Source organism: Misgurnus anguillicaudatus, chromosome 10 (genome assembly GCF_027580225.2).
Source record: "Misgurnus anguillicaudatus chromosome 10, ASM2758022v2, whole genome shotgun sequence".
NCBI classification, from domain to species: Eukaryota; Metazoa; Chordata; class Actinopteri; order Cypriniformes; family Cobitidae; genus Misgurnus; species Misgurnus anguillicaudatus.
In genome coordinates, this window is record NC_073346.2 from 7232126 (window position 1) to 7248427 (window position 16302).

Here is a 16302-nt window from a genome sequence, read left to right on the forward strand (position 1 = left end):
GAACGCGCAATGAAAATACTTGATCAAATGCGGATGGACGCCGGCATTGCAATTTAGCGAAAAAGCGCCATCTCTGTACGTCTCAGGGCCTTTTTATGGTTCGCAGTTGCCTTCTAATGTAGACAACAGTTAACCATACGGCGGCGACATCCTTAAAAGAACCGGTGGCATTGTGTCTCGAGCACACAAGGCAAACAAGAGATTCTTCAAGAGATGAGTGCGAAGTACAGTTTACTGCCACAGGCAATGGCCGCAGAGCTTTTTCTTTAACAGACTCTAATACGTGGAACACGTCACCAACTTACATAGGACAGTCTTTCAACTTTAGCACAATTTAAGTTTTTCTACTAGATAATGAGGCTAAAGACGAGCCAAACACGTGATCACTGAACAACTGGGACTTTGCATTGTGGATATGTAACGTTATTCCATTAATCTGTCAGCTGTGTCAAATGTGTCAAATGTAAGTGTTTATTTATAATGGGTTTTATCTAGCCTGAGAGCATGTGCGCCAAGATCGTCCAGCAACGGCAGGCGTGCCATTCTCGACACCATTTAAAAGACGATAGGAATCCTGGGCATGACATAGCCCCTCTGTGTCTCCTTGAAGTTGTTTCTGTACGTGTAACAAATTAAGAACGAGAAGGTCCTCAGTGTGGGTAGCCAGAGTGCAAGAAGCCCAGTCGTGCTCTCCTCGCAGGAGTTTCCTCGCTGGTGGCGCACAAAATGCCACGCAACCAGACACAAGGGGCCACCCAGGAGCCGTCGGTCTGGGCGTGCCTCGTTGGCGCAGTTAGGCAGCGCGTCAGTCTCATAATCTGAAGGTCGTGAGTTCGAGCCTCACACGGGGCAGGGTGCCCTTTTGTCGACTAGTTTGAGCCTTTAGCCCCGTTTTCCTTCCGCACAGTGTGCCACGCGTCCACGGCCTGAAGGCCAGCGTGTCCTCCCTGGTGGTCTAGTGGCTAGGATTCGGCGCTCTCACCGCCGCGGCCCGGGTTCGATTCCCGGTCAGGGAACGCTCTTTTGACGTGCGCTTGCCTTTTTCACCGGCCGGGTTATGCGCAATGCTGGCTTCGAAGGCAAGGATCGCAGCACCTCCAAGAGGCAAAGCTTCACTGCCTCCGGCCCATCGACCTAAGGTTGGACGGCTAAATTGCCTGCCTGCAGTCCTGCGCTCCGCCATCTGAGCAATCAGAGCCTGGTGTGCGTCCTCTGCTCTACTGAGGCATGTTGACGCAGGACAGCAGACACCCAACTTGTGGGAGGAAGGAGTAAAAACAGGATCGAGCCAGCCAGGAGTCGAACCTAGAATCTTCTGATCCGTAGTCAGACGCGTTATCCATTGCGCCAGTGGCCCAAGACTCTGGGAAGTCATGCTTGGAGAAGACAGCTGGATTCTGGAGGCCAGCTTCCAAACTTCATTATTAAATATTTATCCGGTTTTACTCTGCCATCATTAAATCCATTATTACACAATCAATAATTACATGGTTCCCTGCTGCAGCAGCCAAGGACAAGGCCAAGCTGCAGCGGGTGATCCGCTCGGCAGAGAGAGTGATCAACACCTCTCTACCTTCTCTGGAATCCCTTCACAACATCAGGGCTGTGAGAAGGGCAAGAAAAATTATGTCTGACCCATCTCATCCAGGCTGTACCATGTTTCAGCTGCTCCTTTCAGGTAGAAGGCTTCGGCTCCCGAGAACTGCAAAATCCCGGCATCGCCTGAGCTTCTTTCCCACGGCCGCCAGGCTGCTTAATGACAATTCAATTCCTTTTCAGGACTGAATGCACTGTTTGCACTTTATTGTTTCTATTACTCCTACTTTTATCATTCAGTATTAGTGTAAGTATCATTATTACTCTTAGCACCTTCCATTCACCTTCCATATGACTGTGTATTGTCATATCTTGTTCTGTCTTAATGTTTCGTTTGCCACATTACATCCATGCGTGACTGGATGTAAAGAATTCCAATTGTGTTTGACACTATATTGCAATAAATTGAACCTTGAACCTTCATCTCTACCAGAATGGGAAACCGGGTCATCCCCCGCGTGCCTGTCTCCTGGCGTCTTTGAAAAGGACGCTCCCTCGGAAGAAAGCGCGATACACAGCACGGGTGGCTACAACAAAGGCAAGAGAATGTCAGAAGTGGGATTCGAACCCACGCCTCCAGAGGAGACTGCGACCTGAACGCAGCGCCTTAGACCGCTCGGCCATCCTGACCAACCCAACTGGCCCGGGCGAGTCGATTGCGCTCCTCAGCGAATGTGCCGGTGTAGCTTTTGGAATGACTCACGATTTTATTGCCTTCATGCAGCTCATCTTTAATTCTTATTTATTTCTTTACAAACGCCTTGAAATAGTGACGAATGTGGATTTTTCGAAATGAGGAACAATGTGCCCGAAGCCTTTCATTTGCCAAAAGCACACCCAGCCCGTCTCCATATGCCCTGTAACGGATGCTGTCAAAGTGGTTTTGCATTCAATGATCCTTTCCCCCTTGATCATACTGTTTTAGAACAGGGTCACAAAAAGGAATCGCCATTCTCAGACCCTGCTCGTTCTACTTGAACGCGCAATGAAAATACTTGATCAAATGCGGATGGACGCCGGCATTGCAATTTAGCGAAAAAGCGCCATCTCTGTACGTCTCAGGGCCTTTTTATGGTTCGCAGTTGCCTTCTAATGTAGACAACAGTTAACCATACGGCGGCGACATCCTTAAAAGAACCGATGGCATTGTGTCTCGAGCACACAAGGCAAACAAGAGATTCTTCAAGAGGTGAGTGCGAAGTACAGTTTACTGCCACAGGCAATGGCCGCAGAGCTTTTTCTTTAACAGACTCTAATACGTGGAACACGTCACCAACTTACATAGGACAGTCTTTCAACTTTAGCACAATTTAAGTTTTTCTACTAGATAATGAGGCTAAAGACGAGCCAAACACGTGATCACTGAACAACTGGGACTTTGCATTGTGGATATGTAACGTTATTCCATTAATCTGTCAGCTGTGTCAAATGTGTCAAATGTAAGTGTTTATTTATAATGGGTTTTATCTAGCCTGAGAGCATGTGCGCCAAGATCGTCCAGCAACGGCAGGCGTGCCATTCTCGACACCATTTAAAAGACGATAGGAATCCTGGGCATGACATAGCCCCTCTGTGTCTCCTTGAAGTTGTTTCTGTACGTGTAACAAATTAAGAACGAGAAGGTCCTCAGTGTGGGTAGCCAGAGTGCAAGAAGCCCAGTCGTGCTCTCCTCGCAGGAGTTTCCTCGCTGGTGGCGCACAAAATGCCACGCAACCAGACACAAGGGGCCACCCAGGAGCCGTCGGTCTGGGCGTGCCTCGTTGGCGCAGTTAGGCAGTGCGTCAGTCTCATAATCTGAAGGTCGTGAGTTCGAGCCTCACACGGGGCAGGGTGCCCTTTTGTCGACTAGTTTGAGCCTTTAGCCCCGTTTTCCTTCCGCACAGTGTGCCACGCGTCCACGGCCTGAAGGCCAGCGTGTCCTCCCTGGTGGTCTAGTGGCTAGGATTCGGCGCTCTCACCGCCGCGGCCCGGGTTCGATTCCCGGTCAGGGAACGCTCTTTTGACGTGCGCTTGCCTTTTTCACCGGCCGGGTTATGCGCAATGCTGGCTTCGAAGGCAAGGATCGCAGCACCTCCAAGAGGCAAAGCTTCACTGCCTCCGGCCCATCGACCTAAGGTTGGACGGCTAAATTGCCTGCCTGCAGTCCTGCGCTCCGCCATCTGAGCAATCAGAGCCTGGTGTGCGTCCTCTGCTCTACTGAGGCATGTTGACGCAGGACAGCAGACACCCAACTTGTGGGAGGAAGGAGTAAAAACAGGATCGAGCCAGCCAGGAGTCGAACCTAGAATCTTCTGATCCGTAGTCAGACGCGTTATCCATTGCGCCACTGGCCCAACACTCTGGGAAGTCATGCTTGGAGAAGACAGCTGGATTCTGGAGGCCAGCTGCCAAACTTCATTATTTAATATTAATCCGGTTTTACTCTGCCATCATTAAATCCATTATTACACAATCAATAATTACATGGTTCCCTGCTGCAGCAGCCAAGGACAAGGCCAAGCTGCAGCGGGTGATCGCCCGGCAGAGAGAGTGATCAACACCTCTCTACCTTCTCTGGAATCCCTTCACAACATCAGGGCTGTGAGAAGGGCAAGAAAAATTATGTCTGACCCATCTCATCCAGGCTGTACCATGTTTCAGCTGCTCCTTTCAGGTAGAAGGCTTCGGCTCCCGAGAACTGCAAAATCCCGGCATCGCCTGAGCTTCTTTCCCACGGCCGCCAGGCTGCTTAATGACAATTCAATTCCTTTTCAGGACTGAATGCACTGTTTGCACTTTATTGTTTCTATTACTCCTACTTTTATCATTCAGTATTAGTGTAAGTATCATTATTACTCTTAGCACCTTCCATTCACCTTCCATATGACTGTGTATTGTCATATCTTGTTCTGTCTTAATGTTTCGTTTGCCACATTACATCCATGCGTGACTGGATGTAAAGAATTCCAATTGTGTTTGACACTATATTGCAATAAATTGAACCTTGAACCTTCATCTCTACCAGAATGGGAAACCGGGTCATCCCCCGCGTGCCTGTCTCCTGGCGTCTTTGAAAAGGACGCTCCCTCGGAAGAAAGCGCGATACACAGCACGGGTGGCTACAACAAAGGCAAGAGAATGTCAGAAGTGGGATTCGAACCCACGCCTCCAGAGGAGACTGCGACCTGAACGCAGTGCCTTAGACCGCTCGGCCATCCTGACCAACCCAACTGGCCCGGGCGAGTCGATTGCGCTCCTCAGCGAATGTGCCGGTGTAGCTTTTGGAATGACTCACGATTTTATTGCCTTCATGCAGCTCATCTTTAATTCTTATTTATTTCTTTACAAACGCCTTGAAATAGTGACGAATGTGGATTTTTCGAAATGAGGAACAATGTGCCCGAAGCCTTTCATTTGCCAAAAGCACACCCAGCCCGTCTCCATATGCCCTGTAACGGATGCTGTCAAAGTGGTTTTGCATTCAATGATCCTTTCCCCCTTGATCATACTGTTTTAGAACAGGGTCACAAAAAGGAATCGCCATTCTCAGACCCTGCTCGTTCTACTTGAACGCGCAATGAAAATACTTGATCAAATGCGGATGGACGCCGGCATTGCAATTTAGCGAAAAAGCGCCATCTCTGTACGTCTCAGGGCCTTTTTATGGTTCGCAGTTGCCTTCTAATGTAGACAACAGTTAACCATACGGCGGCGACATCCTTAAAAGAACCGGTGGCATTGTGTCTCGAGCACACAAGGCAAACAAGAGATTCTTCAAGAGGTGAGTGCGAAGTACAGTTTACTGCCACAGGCAATGGCCGCAGAGCTTTTTCTTTAACAGACTCTAATACGTGGAACACGTCACCAACTTACATAGGACAGTCTTTCAACTTTAGCACAATTTAAGTTTTTCTACTAGATAATGAGGCTAAAGACGAGCCAAATACGTGATCACTGAACAACTGGGACTTTCCATTGTGGATATGTAACGTTATTCCATTAATCTGTCAGCTGTGTCAAATGTGTCAAATGTAAGTGTTTATTTATAATGGGTTTTATCTAGCCTGAGAGCATGTGCGCCAAGATCGTCCAGCAACGGCAGGCGTGCCATTCTCGACACCATTTAAAAGACGATAGGAATCCTGGGCATGACATAGCCCCTCTGTGTCTCCTTGAAGTTGTTTCTGTACGTGTAACAAATTAAGAACGAGAAGGTCCTCAGTGTGGGTAGCCAGAGTGCAAGAAGCCCAGTCGTGCTCTCCTCGTAGGAGTTTCCTCGCTGGTGGCGCACAAAATGCCACGCAACCAGACAAAAGGGGCCACCCAGGAACCGTCAGTCTGGGCGTGCCTCGTTGGCGCAGTTAGGCAGCGTGTCAGTCTCATAATCTGAAGGTCGTGAGTTCGAGCCTCACACGGGGCAGGGTGCCCTTTTGTCGACTAGTTTGAGCCTTTAGCCCCGTTTTCCTTCCGCACAGTGTGCCACGCGTCCACGGCCTGAAGGCCAGCGTGTCCTCCCTGGTGGTCTAGTGGCTAGGATTCGGCGCTCTCACCGCCGCGGCCCGAGTTCGATTCCCGGTCAGGGAACGCTCTTTTGACGTGCGCTTGCCTTTTTCACCGGCCGGGTTATGCGCAATGCTGGCTTCGAAGGCAAGGATCGCAGCACCTCCAAGAGGCAAAGCTTCACTGCCTCCGGCCCATCGACCTAAGGTTGGACGGCTAAATTGCCTGCCTGCAGTCCTGCGCTCCGCAATCAGAGCCTGGTGTGCGTCCTCTGCTCTACTGAGGCATGTTGACGCAGGACAGCAGACACCCAACTTGTGGGAGGAAGGAGTAAAAACAGGATCGAGCCAGCCAGGAGTCGAACCTAGAATCTTCTGATCCGTAGTCAGACGCGTTATCCATTGCGCCACTGGCCCAACAACCTGGGAAGTCATGCTTGGAGAAGACAGCTGGATTCTGGAGGCCAGCTGCCAAACTTCATTATTAAATATTAATCCGGTTTTACTCTGCCATCATTAAATCCATTATTACACAATCAATAATTACATGGTTCCCTGCTGCAGCAGCCAAGGACAAGGCCAAGCTGCAGCGGGTGATCCGCTCGGCAGAGAGAGTGATCAACACCTCTCTACCTTCTCTGGAATCCCTTCACAACATCAGGGCTGTGAGAAGGGCAAGAAAAATTATGTCTGACCCATCTCATCCAGGCTGTACCATGTTTCAGCTGCTCCTTTCAGGTAGAAGGCTTCGGCTCCCGAGAACTGCAAAATCCCGGCATCGCCTGAGCTTCTTTCCCACGGCCGCCAGGCTGCTTAATGACAATCCAATTCCTTTTCAGGACTGAATGCACTGTTTGCACTTTATTGTTTCTATTACTCCTACTTTTATCATTCAGTATTAGTGTAAGTATCATTATTACTCTTAGCACCTTCCATTCACCTTCCATATGACTGTGTATTGTCATATCTTGTTCTGTCTTAATGTTTCGTTTGCCACATTACATCCATGCGTGACTGGATGTAAAGAATTCCAATTGTGTTTGACACTATATTGCAATAAATTGAACCTTGAACCTTCATCTCTACCAAAATGGGAAACCGGGTCATCCCCCGCGTGCCTGTCTCCTGGCGTCTTTGAAAAGGACGCTCCCTCGGAAGAAAGCGCGATACACAGCACGGGTGGCTACAACAAAGGTAAGAGAATGTCAGAAGTGGGATTCGAACCCACGCCTCCAGAGGAGACTGCGACCTGAACGCAGCGCCTTAGACCGCTCGGCCATCCTGACCAACCCGACTGGCCTGGGCGAGTCGATAGCGCTCCTCAGCGAATGTGCCGGTGTAGCTTTTGGAATGACTCACGATTTTATTGCCTTCATGCAGCTTATCTTTAATTCTTATTTATTTCTTTACAAACGCCTTGAAATAGTGACGAATGTGGATTTTTCTAAATGAGGAACAATGTGCCCGAAGCCTTTCATTTGCCAAAAGCACACCCAGCCCGTCTCCATATGCCCTGTAACGGATGCTGTCAAAGTGGTTTTGCATTCAATGATCCTTTCCCCCTTGATCATACTGTTTTAGAACAGGGTCACAAAAAGGAATCGCCATTCTCAGACCCTGCTCGTTCTACTTGAACGCGCAATGAAAATACTTGATCAAATGCGGATGGACGCCGGCATTGCAATTTAGCGAAAAAGCGCCATCTCTGTACGTCTCAGGGCCTTTTTATGGTTCGCAGTTGCCTTCTAATGTAGACAACAGTTAACCATACGGCGGCGACATCCTTAAAAGAACCGGTGGCATTGTGTCTCGAGCACACAAGGCAAACAAGAGATTCTTCAAGAGGTGAGTGCGAAGTACAGTTTACTGCCACAGGCAATGGCCGCAGAGCTTTTTCTTTAACAGACTCTAATACGTGGAACACGTCACCAACTTACATAGGACAGTCTTTCAACTTTAGCACAATTTAAGTTTTTCTACTAGATAATGAGGCTAAAGACGAGCCAAACACGTGATCACTGAACAACTGGGACTTTGCATTGTGGATATGTAACGTTATTCCATTAATCTGTCAGCTGTGTCAAATGTGTCAAATGTAAGTGTTTATTTATAATGGGTTTTATCTAGCCTGAGAGCATGTGCGCCAAGATCGTCCAGCAACGGCAGGCGTGCCATTCTCGACACCATTTAAAAGACGATAGGAATCCTGGGCATGACATTGCCCCTCTGTGTCTCCTTGAAGTTGTTTCTGTACGTGTAACAAATTAAGAATGAGAAGGTCCTCAGTGTGGGTAGCCAGAGTGCAAGAAGCCCAGTCGTGCTCTCCTCGCAGGAGTTTCCTCGCTGGTGGCGCACAAAATGCCACGCAACCAGACACAAGGGGCCACCCAGGAGCCGTCGGTCTGGGCGTGCCTCGTTGGCGCAGTTAGGCAGCGCGTCAGTCTCATAATCTGAAGGTCGTGAGTTCGAGCCTCACACGGGGCAGGGTGCCCTTTTGTCGACTAGTTTGAGCCTTTAGCCCCGTTTTCCTTCCGCACAGTGTGCCACGCGTCCACGGCCTGAAGGCCAGCGTGTCCTCCCTGGTGGTCTAGTGGCTAGGATTCGGCGCTCTCACCGCCGCGGCCCGGGTTCGATTCCTGGTCAGGGAACGCTCTTTTGACGTGCGCTTGCCTTTTTCACCGGCCGGGTTATGCGCAATGCTGGCTTCGAAGGCAAGGATCGCAGCACCTCCAAGAGGCAAAGCTTCACTGCCTCCGGCCCATCGACCTAAGGTTGGACGGCTAAATTGCCTGCCTGCAGTCCTGCGCTCCGCCATCTGAGCAATCAGAGCCTGGTGTGCGTCCTCTGCTCTACTGAGGCATGTTGACGCAGGACAGCAGACATCCAACTTGTGGGAGGAAGGAGTAAAAACAGGATCGAGCCAGCCAGGAGTCGAACCTAGAATCTTCTGATCCGTAGTCAGACGCGTTATCCATTGCGCCACTGGCCCAACAACCTGGGAAGTCATGCTTGGAGAAGACAGCTGGATTCTGGAGGCCAGCTGCCAAACTTCATTATTAAATATTAATCCGGTTTTACTCTGCCATCATTAAATCCATTATTACACAATCAATAATTACATGGTTCCCTGCTGCAGCAGCCAAGGACAAGGCCAAGCTGCAGTGGGTGATCCGCTCGGCAGAGAGAGTGATCAACACCTCTCTACCTTCTCTGGAATCCCTTCACAACATCAGGGCTGTGAGAAGGGCAAGAAAAATTATGTCTGACCCATCTCATCCAGGCTGTACCATGTTTCAGCTGCTCCTTTCAGGTAGAAGGCTTCGGCTCCCGAGAACTGCAAAATCCCGGCATCGCCTGAGCTTCTTTCCCACGGCCGCCAGGCTGCTTAATGACAATTCAATTCCTTTTCAGGACTGAATGCACTGTTTGCACTTTATTGTTTCTATTACTCCTACTTTTATCATTCAGTATTAGTGTAAGTATCATTATTACTCTTAGCACCTTCCATTCACCTTCCATATGACTGTGTATTGTCATATCTTGTTCTGTCTTAATGTTTCGTTTGCCACATTACATCCATGCGTGACTGGATGTAAAGAATTCCAATTGTGTTTGACACTATATTGCAATAAATTGAACCTTGAACCTTCATCTCTACCAGAATGGGAAACCGGGTCATCCCCCGCGTGCCTGTCTCCTGGCGTCTTTGAAAAGGACGCTCCCTCGGAAGAAAGCGCGATACACAGCACGGGTGGCTACAACAAAGGCAAGAGAATGTCAGAAGTGGGATTCGAACCCACGCCTCCAGAGGAGACTGCGACCTGAACGCAGCGCCTTAGACCGCTCGGCCATCCTGACCAACCCAACTGGCCCGGGCGAGTCGATTGCGCTCCTCAGCGAATGTGCCGGTGTAGCTTTTGGAATGACTCACGATTTTATTGCCTTCATGCAGCTCATCTTTAATTCTTATTTATTTCTTTACAAACGCCTTGAAATAGTGACGAATGTGGATTTTTCGAAATGAGGAACAATGTGCCCGAAGCCTTTCATTTGCCAAAAGCACACCCAGCCCGTCTCCATATGCCCTGTAACGGATGCTGTCAAAGTGGTTTTGCATTCAATGATCCTTTCCCCCTTGATCATACTGTTTTAGAACAGGGTCACAAAAAGGAATCGCCATTCTCAGACCCTGCTCGTTCTACTTGAACGCGCAATGAAAATACTTGATCAAATGCGGATGGACGCCGACATTGCAATTTAGCGAAAAAGCGCCGTCTCTGTACGTCTCAGGGCCTTTTTATGGTTCGCAGTTGCCTTCTAATGTAGACAACAGTTAACCATACGGCGGCGACATCCTTAAAAGAACCGGTGGCATTGTGTCTCGAGCACACAAGGCAAACAAGAGATTCTTCAAGAGGTGAGTGCGAAGTACAGTTTACTGCCACAGGCAATGGCCGCAGAGCTTTTTCTTTAACAGACTCTAATACGTGGAACACGTCACCAACTTACATAGGACAGTCTTTCAACTTTAGCACAATTTAAGTTTTTCTACTAGATAATGAGGCTAAAGACGAGCCAAATACGTGATCACTGAACAACTGGGACTTTCCATTGTGGATATGTAACGTTATTCCATTAATCTGTCAGCTGTGTCAAATGTGTCAAATGTAAGTGTTTATTTATAATGGGTTTTATCTAGCCTGAGAGCATGTGCGCCAAGATCGTCCAGCAACGGCAGGCGTGCCATTCTCGACACCATTTAAAAGACGATAGGAATCCTGGGCATGACATAGCCCCTCTGTGTCTCCTTGAAGTTGTTTCTGTACGTGTAACAAATTAAGAACGAGAAGGTCCTCAGTGTGGGTAGCCAGAGTGCAAGAAGCCCAGTCGTGCTCTCCTCGTAGGAGTTTCCTCGCTGGTGGCGCACAAAATGCCACGCAACCAGACAAAAGGGGCCACCCAGGAGCCGTCGGTCTGGGCGTGCCTCGTTGGCGCAGTTAGGCAGCGCGTCAGTCTCATAATCTGAAGGTCGTGAGTTCGAGCCTCACACGGGGCAGGGTGCCCTTTTGTCGACTAGTTTGAGCCTTTAGCCCCGTTTTCCTTCCGCACAGTGTGCCACGCGTCCACGGCCTGAAGGCCAGCGTGTCCTCCCTGGTGGTCTAGTGGCTAGGATTCGGCGCTCTCACCGCCGCGGCCCGGGTTCGATTCCCGGTCAGGGAACGCTCTTTTGACGTGCGCTTGCCTTTTTCACCGGCCGGGTTATGCGCAATGCTGGCTTCGAAGGCAAGGATCGCAGCACCTCCAAGAGGCAAAGCTTCACTGCCTCCGGCCCATCGACCTAAGGTTGGACGGCTAAATTGCCTGCCTGCAGTCCTGCGCTCCGCAATCAGAGCCTGGTGTGCGTCCTCTGCTCTACTGAGGCATGTTGACGCAGGACAGCAGACACCCAACTTGTGGGAGGAAGGAGTAAAAACAGGATCGAGCCAGCCAGGAGTCGAATCTAGAATCTTCTGATCCGTAGTCAGACGCGTTATCCATTGCGCCACTGGCCCAAAAACCTGGGAAGTCATGCTTGGAGAAGACAGCTGGATTCTGGAGGCCAGCTGCCAAACTTCATTATTAAATATTAATCCGGTTTTACTCTGCCATCATTAAATCCATTATTACACAATCAATAATTACATGGTTCCCTGCTGCAGCAGCCAAGGACAAGGCCAAGCTGCAGCGGGTGATCCGCTCGGCAGAGAGAGTGATCAACACCTCTCTACCTTCTCTGGAATCCCTTCACAACATCAGGGCTGTGAGAAGGGCAAGAAAAATTATGTCTGACCCATCTCATCCAGGCTGTACCATGTTTCAGCTGCTCCTTTCAGGTAGAAGGCTTCGGCTCCCGAGAACTGCAAAATCCCGGCATCGCCTGAGCTTCTTTCCCACGGCCGCCAGGCTGCTTAATGACAATCCAATTCCTTTTCAGGACTGAATGCACTGTTTGCACTTTATTGTTTCTATTACTCCTACTTTTATCATTCAGTATTAGTGTAAGTATCATTATTACTCTTAGCACCTTCCATTCACCTTCCATATGACTGTGTATTGTCATATCTTGTTCTGTCTTAATGTTTCGTTTGCCACATTACATCCATGCGTGACTGGATGTAAAGAATTCCAATTGTGTTTGACACTATATTGCAATAAATTGAACCTTGAACCTTCATCTCTACCAAAATGGGAAACCGGGTCATCCCCCGCGTGCCTGTCTCCTGGCGTCTTTGAAAAGGACGCTCCCTCGGAAGAAAGCGCGATACACAGCAGGGGTGGCTACAACAAAGGCAAGAGAATGTCAGAAGTGGGATTCGAACCCACGCCTCCAGAGGAGACTGCGACCTGAACGCAGCGCCTTAGACCGCTCGGCCATCCTGACCAACCCAACTGGCCCGGGCGAGTCGATTGCGCTCCTCAGCGAATGTGCGGGTGTAGCTTTTGGAATGACTCACGATTTTATTGCCTTCATGCAGCTCATCTTTAATTCTTATTTATTTCTTTACAAACGCCTTGAAATAGTGACGAATGTGGATTTTTCGAAATGAGGAACAATGTGCCCGAAGCCTTTCATTTGCCAAAAGCACACCCAGCCCGTCTCCATATGCCCTGTAACGGATGCTGTCAAAGTGGTTTTGCATTCAATGATCCTTTCCCCCTTGATCATACTGTTTTAGAACAGGGTCACAAAAAGGAATCGCCATTCTCAGACCCTGCTCGTTCTACTTGAACGCGCAATGAAAATACTTGATCAAATGCGGATGGACGCCGGCATTGCAATTTAGCGAAAAAGCGCCATCTCTGTACGTCTCAGGGCCTTTTTATGGTTCGCAGTTGCCTTCTAATGTAGACAACAGTTAACCATACGGCGGCGACATCCTTTAAAGAACCGGTGGCATTGTGTCTCGAGCACACAAGGCAAACAAGAGATTCTTCAAGAGGTGAGTGCGAAGTACAGTTTACTGCCACAGGCAATGGCCGCAGAGCTTTTTCTTTAACAGACTCTAATACGTGGAACACGTCACCAACTTACATAGGACAGTCTTTCAACTTTAGCACAATTTAAGTTTTTCTACCAGATAATGAGGCTAAAGACGAGCCAAATACGTGATCACTGAACAACTGGGACTTTCCATTGTGGATATGTAACGTTATTCCATTAATCTGTCAGCTGTGTCAAATGTGTCAAATGTAAGTGTTTATTTATAATGGGTTTTATCTAGCCTGAGAGCATGTGCGCCAAGATCGTCCAGCAACGGCAGGCGTGCCATTCTCGACACCATTTAAAAGACGATAGGAATCCTGGGCATGACATAGCCCCTCTGTGTCTCCTTGAAGTTGTTTCTGTACGTGTAACAAATTAAGAACGAGAAGGTCCTCAGTGTAGGTAGCCAGAGTGCAAGAAGCCCAGTCGTGCTCTCCTCGCAGGAGTTTCCTCGCTGGTGGCGCACAAAATGCCACGCAACCAGACACAAGGGGCCACCCAGGAGCCGTCGGTCTGGGCGTGCCTCGTTGGCGCAGTTAGGCAGCGCGTCAGTCTCATAATCTGAAGGTCGTGAGTTCGAGCCTCACACGGGGCAGGGTGCCCTTTTGTCGACTAGTTTGAGCCTTTAGCCCCGTTTTCCTTCCGCACAGTGTGCCACGCGTCCACGGCCTGAAGGCCAGCGTGTCCTCCCTGGTGGTCTAGTGGCTAGGATTCGGCGCTCTCACCGCCGTGGCCCGGGTTCGATTCCCGGTCAGGGAACGCTCTTTTGACGTGCGCTTGCCTTTTTCACCGGCCGGGTTATGCGCAATGCTGGCTTCGAAGGCAAGGATCGCAGCACCTCCAAGAGGCAAAGCTTCACTGCCTCCGGCCCATCGACCTAAGGTTGGACGGCTAAATTGCCTGCCTGCAGTCCTGCGCTCCGCAATCAGAGCCTGGTGTGCGTCCTCTGCTCTACTGAGGCATGTTGACGCAGGACAGCAGACACCCAACTTGTGGGAGGAAGGAGTAAAAACAGGATCGAGCCAGCCAGGAGTCGAACCTAGAATCTTCTGATCCGTAGTCAGACGCGTTATCCATTGCGCCACTGGCCCAACACTCTGGGAAGTCATGCTTGGAGAAGACAGCTGGATTCTGGAGGCCAGCTGCCAAACTTCATTATTTAATATTAATCCGGTTTTACTCTGCCATCATTAAATCCATTATTACACAATCAATAATTACATGGTTCCCTGCTGCAGCAGCCAAGGACAAGGCCAAGCTGCAGCGGGTGATCCGCCCGGCAGAGAGAGTGATCAACACCTCTCTACCTTCTCTGGAATCCCTTCACAACATCAGGGCTGTGAGAAGGGCAAGAAAAATTATGTCTGACCCATCTCATCCAGGCTGTACCATGTTTCAGCTGCTCCTTTCAGGTAGAAGGCTTCGGCTCCCGAGAACTGCAAAATCCCGGCATCGCCTGAGCTTCTTTCCCACGGCCGCCAGGCTGCTTAATGACAATTCAATTCCTTTTCAGGACTGAATGCACTGTTTGCACTTTATTGTTTCTATTACTCCTACTTTTATCATTCAGTATTAGTGTAAGTATCATTATTACTCTTAGCACCTTCCATTCACCTTCCATATGACTGTGTATTGTCATATCTTGTTCTGTCTTAATGTTTCGTTTGCCACATTACATCCATGCGTGACTGGATGTAAAGAATTCCAATTGTGTTTGACACTATATTGCAATAAATTGAACCTTGAACCTTCATCTCTACCAGAATGGGAAACCGGGTCATCCCCCGCGTGCCTGTCTCCTGGCGTCTTTGAAAAGGACGCTCCCTCGGAAGAAAGCGCGATACACAGCACGGGTGGCTACAACAAAGGCAAGAGAATGTCAGAAGTGGGATTCGAACCCACGCCTCCAGAGGAGACTGCGACCTGAACGCAGTGCCTTAGACCGCTCGGCCATCCTGACCAACCCAACTGGCCCGGGCGTGTCGATTGCGCTCCTCAGCGAATGTGCCGGTGTAGCTTTTGGAATGACTCACGATTTTATTGCCTTCATGCAGCTCATCTTTAATTCTTATTTATTTCTTTACAAACGCCTTGAAATAGTGACGAATGTGGATTTTTCTAAATGAGGAACAATGTGCCCGAAGCCTTTCATTTGCCAAAAGCACACCCAGCCCGTCTCCATATGCCCTGTAACGGATGCTGTCAAAGTGGTTTTGCATTCAATGATCCTTTCCCCCTTGATCATACTGTTTTAGAACAGGGTCACAAAAAGGAATCGCCATTCTCAGACCCTGCTCGTTCTACTTGAACGCGCAATGAAAATACTTGATCAAATGCGGATGGACGCCGGCATTGCAATTTAGCGAAAAAGCGCCATCTCTGTACGTCTCAGGGCCTTTTTATGGTTCGCAGTTGCCTTCTAATGTAGACAACAGTTAACCATACGGCGGCGACATCCTTAAAAGAACCGGTGGCATTGTGTCTCGAGCACACAAGGCAAACAAGAGATTCTTCAAGAGGTGAGTGCGAAGTACAGTTTACTGCCACAGGCAATGGCCGCAGAGCTTTTTCTTTAACAGACTCTAATACGTGGAACACGTCACCAACTTACATAGGACAGTCTTTCAACTTTAGCACAATTTAAGTTTTTCTACTAGATAATGAGGCTAAAGACGAGCCAAACACGTGATCACTGAACAACTGGGACTTTGCATTGTGGATATGTAACGTTATTCCATTAATCTGTCAGCTGTGTCAAATGTGTCAAATGTAAGTGTTTATTTATAATGGGTTTTATCTAGCCTGAGAGCATGTGCGCCAAGATCGTCCAGCAACGGCAGGCGTGCCATTCTCGACACCATTTAAAAGACGATAGGAATCCTGGGCATGACATAGCCCCTCTGTGTCTCCTTGAAGTTGTTTCTGTACGTGTAACAAATTAAGAACGAGAAGGTCCTCAGTGTGGGTAGCCAGAGTGCAAGAAGCCCAGTCGTGCTCTCCTCGCAGGAGTTTCCTCGCTGGTGGCGCACAAAATGCCACGCAACCAGACACAAGGGGCCACCCAGGAGCCGTCGGTCTGGGCGTGCCTCGTTGGCGCAGTTAGGCAGCGCGTCAGTCTCATAATCTGAAGGTCGTGAGTTCGAGCCTCACACGGGGCAGGGTGCCCTTTTGTCGACTAGTTTGAGCCTTTAGCACCGTTTTCCT

General features: G+C 49.3%; 20 non-coding genes across 20 annotated transcripts; 10 read left to right on the forward strand and 10 right to left on the reverse strand.

Moving 5' to 3' along the window:
• Positions 1-778: 778 nt before the first annotated feature.
• On the forward strand, positions 779-852 carry trnam-cau (transfer RNA methionine (anticodon CAU)). The gene has a single exon. It is a non-coding gene; the product is annotated as a tRNA-Met (tRNA).
• Positions 853-944: 92 nt separating this feature from the next.
• Positions 945-1016, forward strand: trnae-cuc (transfer RNA glutamic acid (anticodon CUC)). Its single transcript has one exon. It is a non-coding gene; the product is annotated as a tRNA-Glu (tRNA).
• Positions 1017-2143: 1127 nt separating this feature from the next.
• trnal-cag (transfer RNA leucine (anticodon CAG)) lies at positions 2144-2226 on the reverse strand. Its single transcript has one exon. It is a non-coding gene; the product is annotated as a tRNA-Leu (tRNA).
• A 1290-nt stretch (positions 2227-3516) lies between these two features.
• Positions 3517-3588, forward strand: trnae-cuc (transfer RNA glutamic acid (anticodon CUC)). The gene has a single exon. It is a non-coding gene; the product is annotated as a tRNA-Glu (tRNA).
• A 268-nt stretch (positions 3589-3856) lies between these two features.
• trnar-acg (transfer RNA arginine (anticodon ACG)) lies at positions 3857-3929 on the reverse strand. The gene has a single exon. It is a non-coding gene; the product is annotated as a tRNA-Arg (tRNA).
• A 785-nt stretch (positions 3930-4714) lies between these two features.
• Positions 4715-4797, reverse strand: trnal-cag (transfer RNA leucine (anticodon CAG)). Its single transcript has one exon. It is a non-coding gene; the product is annotated as a tRNA-Leu (tRNA).
• A 1124-nt stretch (positions 4798-5921) lies between these two features.
• trnam-cau (transfer RNA methionine (anticodon CAU)) lies at positions 5922-5995 on the forward strand. Its single transcript has one exon. It is a non-coding gene; the product is annotated as a tRNA-Met (tRNA).
• A 423-nt stretch (positions 5996-6418) lies between these two features.
• trnar-acg (transfer RNA arginine (anticodon ACG)) lies at positions 6419-6491 on the reverse strand. Its single transcript has one exon. It is a non-coding gene; the product is annotated as a tRNA-Arg (tRNA).
• Positions 6492-7277: 786 nt separating this feature from the next.
• On the reverse strand, positions 7278-7360 carry trnal-cag (transfer RNA leucine (anticodon CAG)). Its single transcript has one exon. It is a non-coding gene; the product is annotated as a tRNA-Leu (tRNA).
• Positions 7361-8484: 1124 nt separating this feature from the next.
• On the forward strand, positions 8485-8558 carry trnam-cau (transfer RNA methionine (anticodon CAU)). The gene has a single exon. It is a non-coding gene; the product is annotated as a tRNA-Met (tRNA).
• A 432-nt stretch (positions 8559-8990) lies between these two features.
• On the reverse strand, positions 8991-9063 carry trnar-acg (transfer RNA arginine (anticodon ACG)). Its single transcript has one exon. It is a non-coding gene; the product is annotated as a tRNA-Arg (tRNA).
• Positions 9064-9849: 786 nt separating this feature from the next.
• On the reverse strand, positions 9850-9932 carry trnal-cag (transfer RNA leucine (anticodon CAG)). The gene has a single exon. It is a non-coding gene; the product is annotated as a tRNA-Leu (tRNA).
• Positions 9933-11056: 1124 nt separating this feature from the next.
• trnam-cau (transfer RNA methionine (anticodon CAU)) lies at positions 11057-11130 on the forward strand. The gene has a single exon. It is a non-coding gene; the product is annotated as a tRNA-Met (tRNA).
• A 92-nt stretch (positions 11131-11222) lies between these two features.
• On the forward strand, positions 11223-11294 carry trnae-cuc (transfer RNA glutamic acid (anticodon CUC)). Its single transcript has one exon. It is a non-coding gene; the product is annotated as a tRNA-Glu (tRNA).
• A 1118-nt stretch (positions 11295-12412) lies between these two features.
• trnal-cag (transfer RNA leucine (anticodon CAG)) lies at positions 12413-12495 on the reverse strand. Its single transcript has one exon. It is a non-coding gene; the product is annotated as a tRNA-Leu (tRNA).
• A 1124-nt stretch (positions 12496-13619) lies between these two features.
• trnam-cau (transfer RNA methionine (anticodon CAU)) lies at positions 13620-13693 on the forward strand. Its single transcript has one exon. It is a non-coding gene; the product is annotated as a tRNA-Met (tRNA).
• A 92-nt stretch (positions 13694-13785) lies between these two features.
• Positions 13786-13857, forward strand: trnae-cuc (transfer RNA glutamic acid (anticodon CUC)). The gene has a single exon. It is a non-coding gene; the product is annotated as a tRNA-Glu (tRNA).
• A 259-nt stretch (positions 13858-14116) lies between these two features.
• On the reverse strand, positions 14117-14189 carry trnar-acg (transfer RNA arginine (anticodon ACG)). Its single transcript has one exon. It is a non-coding gene; the product is annotated as a tRNA-Arg (tRNA).
• Positions 14190-14975: 786 nt separating this feature from the next.
• trnal-cag (transfer RNA leucine (anticodon CAG)) lies at positions 14976-15058 on the reverse strand. The gene has a single exon. It is a non-coding gene; the product is annotated as a tRNA-Leu (tRNA).
• Positions 15059-16182: 1124 nt separating this feature from the next.
• On the forward strand, positions 16183-16256 carry trnam-cau (transfer RNA methionine (anticodon CAU)). The gene has a single exon. It is a non-coding gene; the product is annotated as a tRNA-Met (tRNA).
• Positions 16257-16302: the final 46 nt, after the last annotated feature.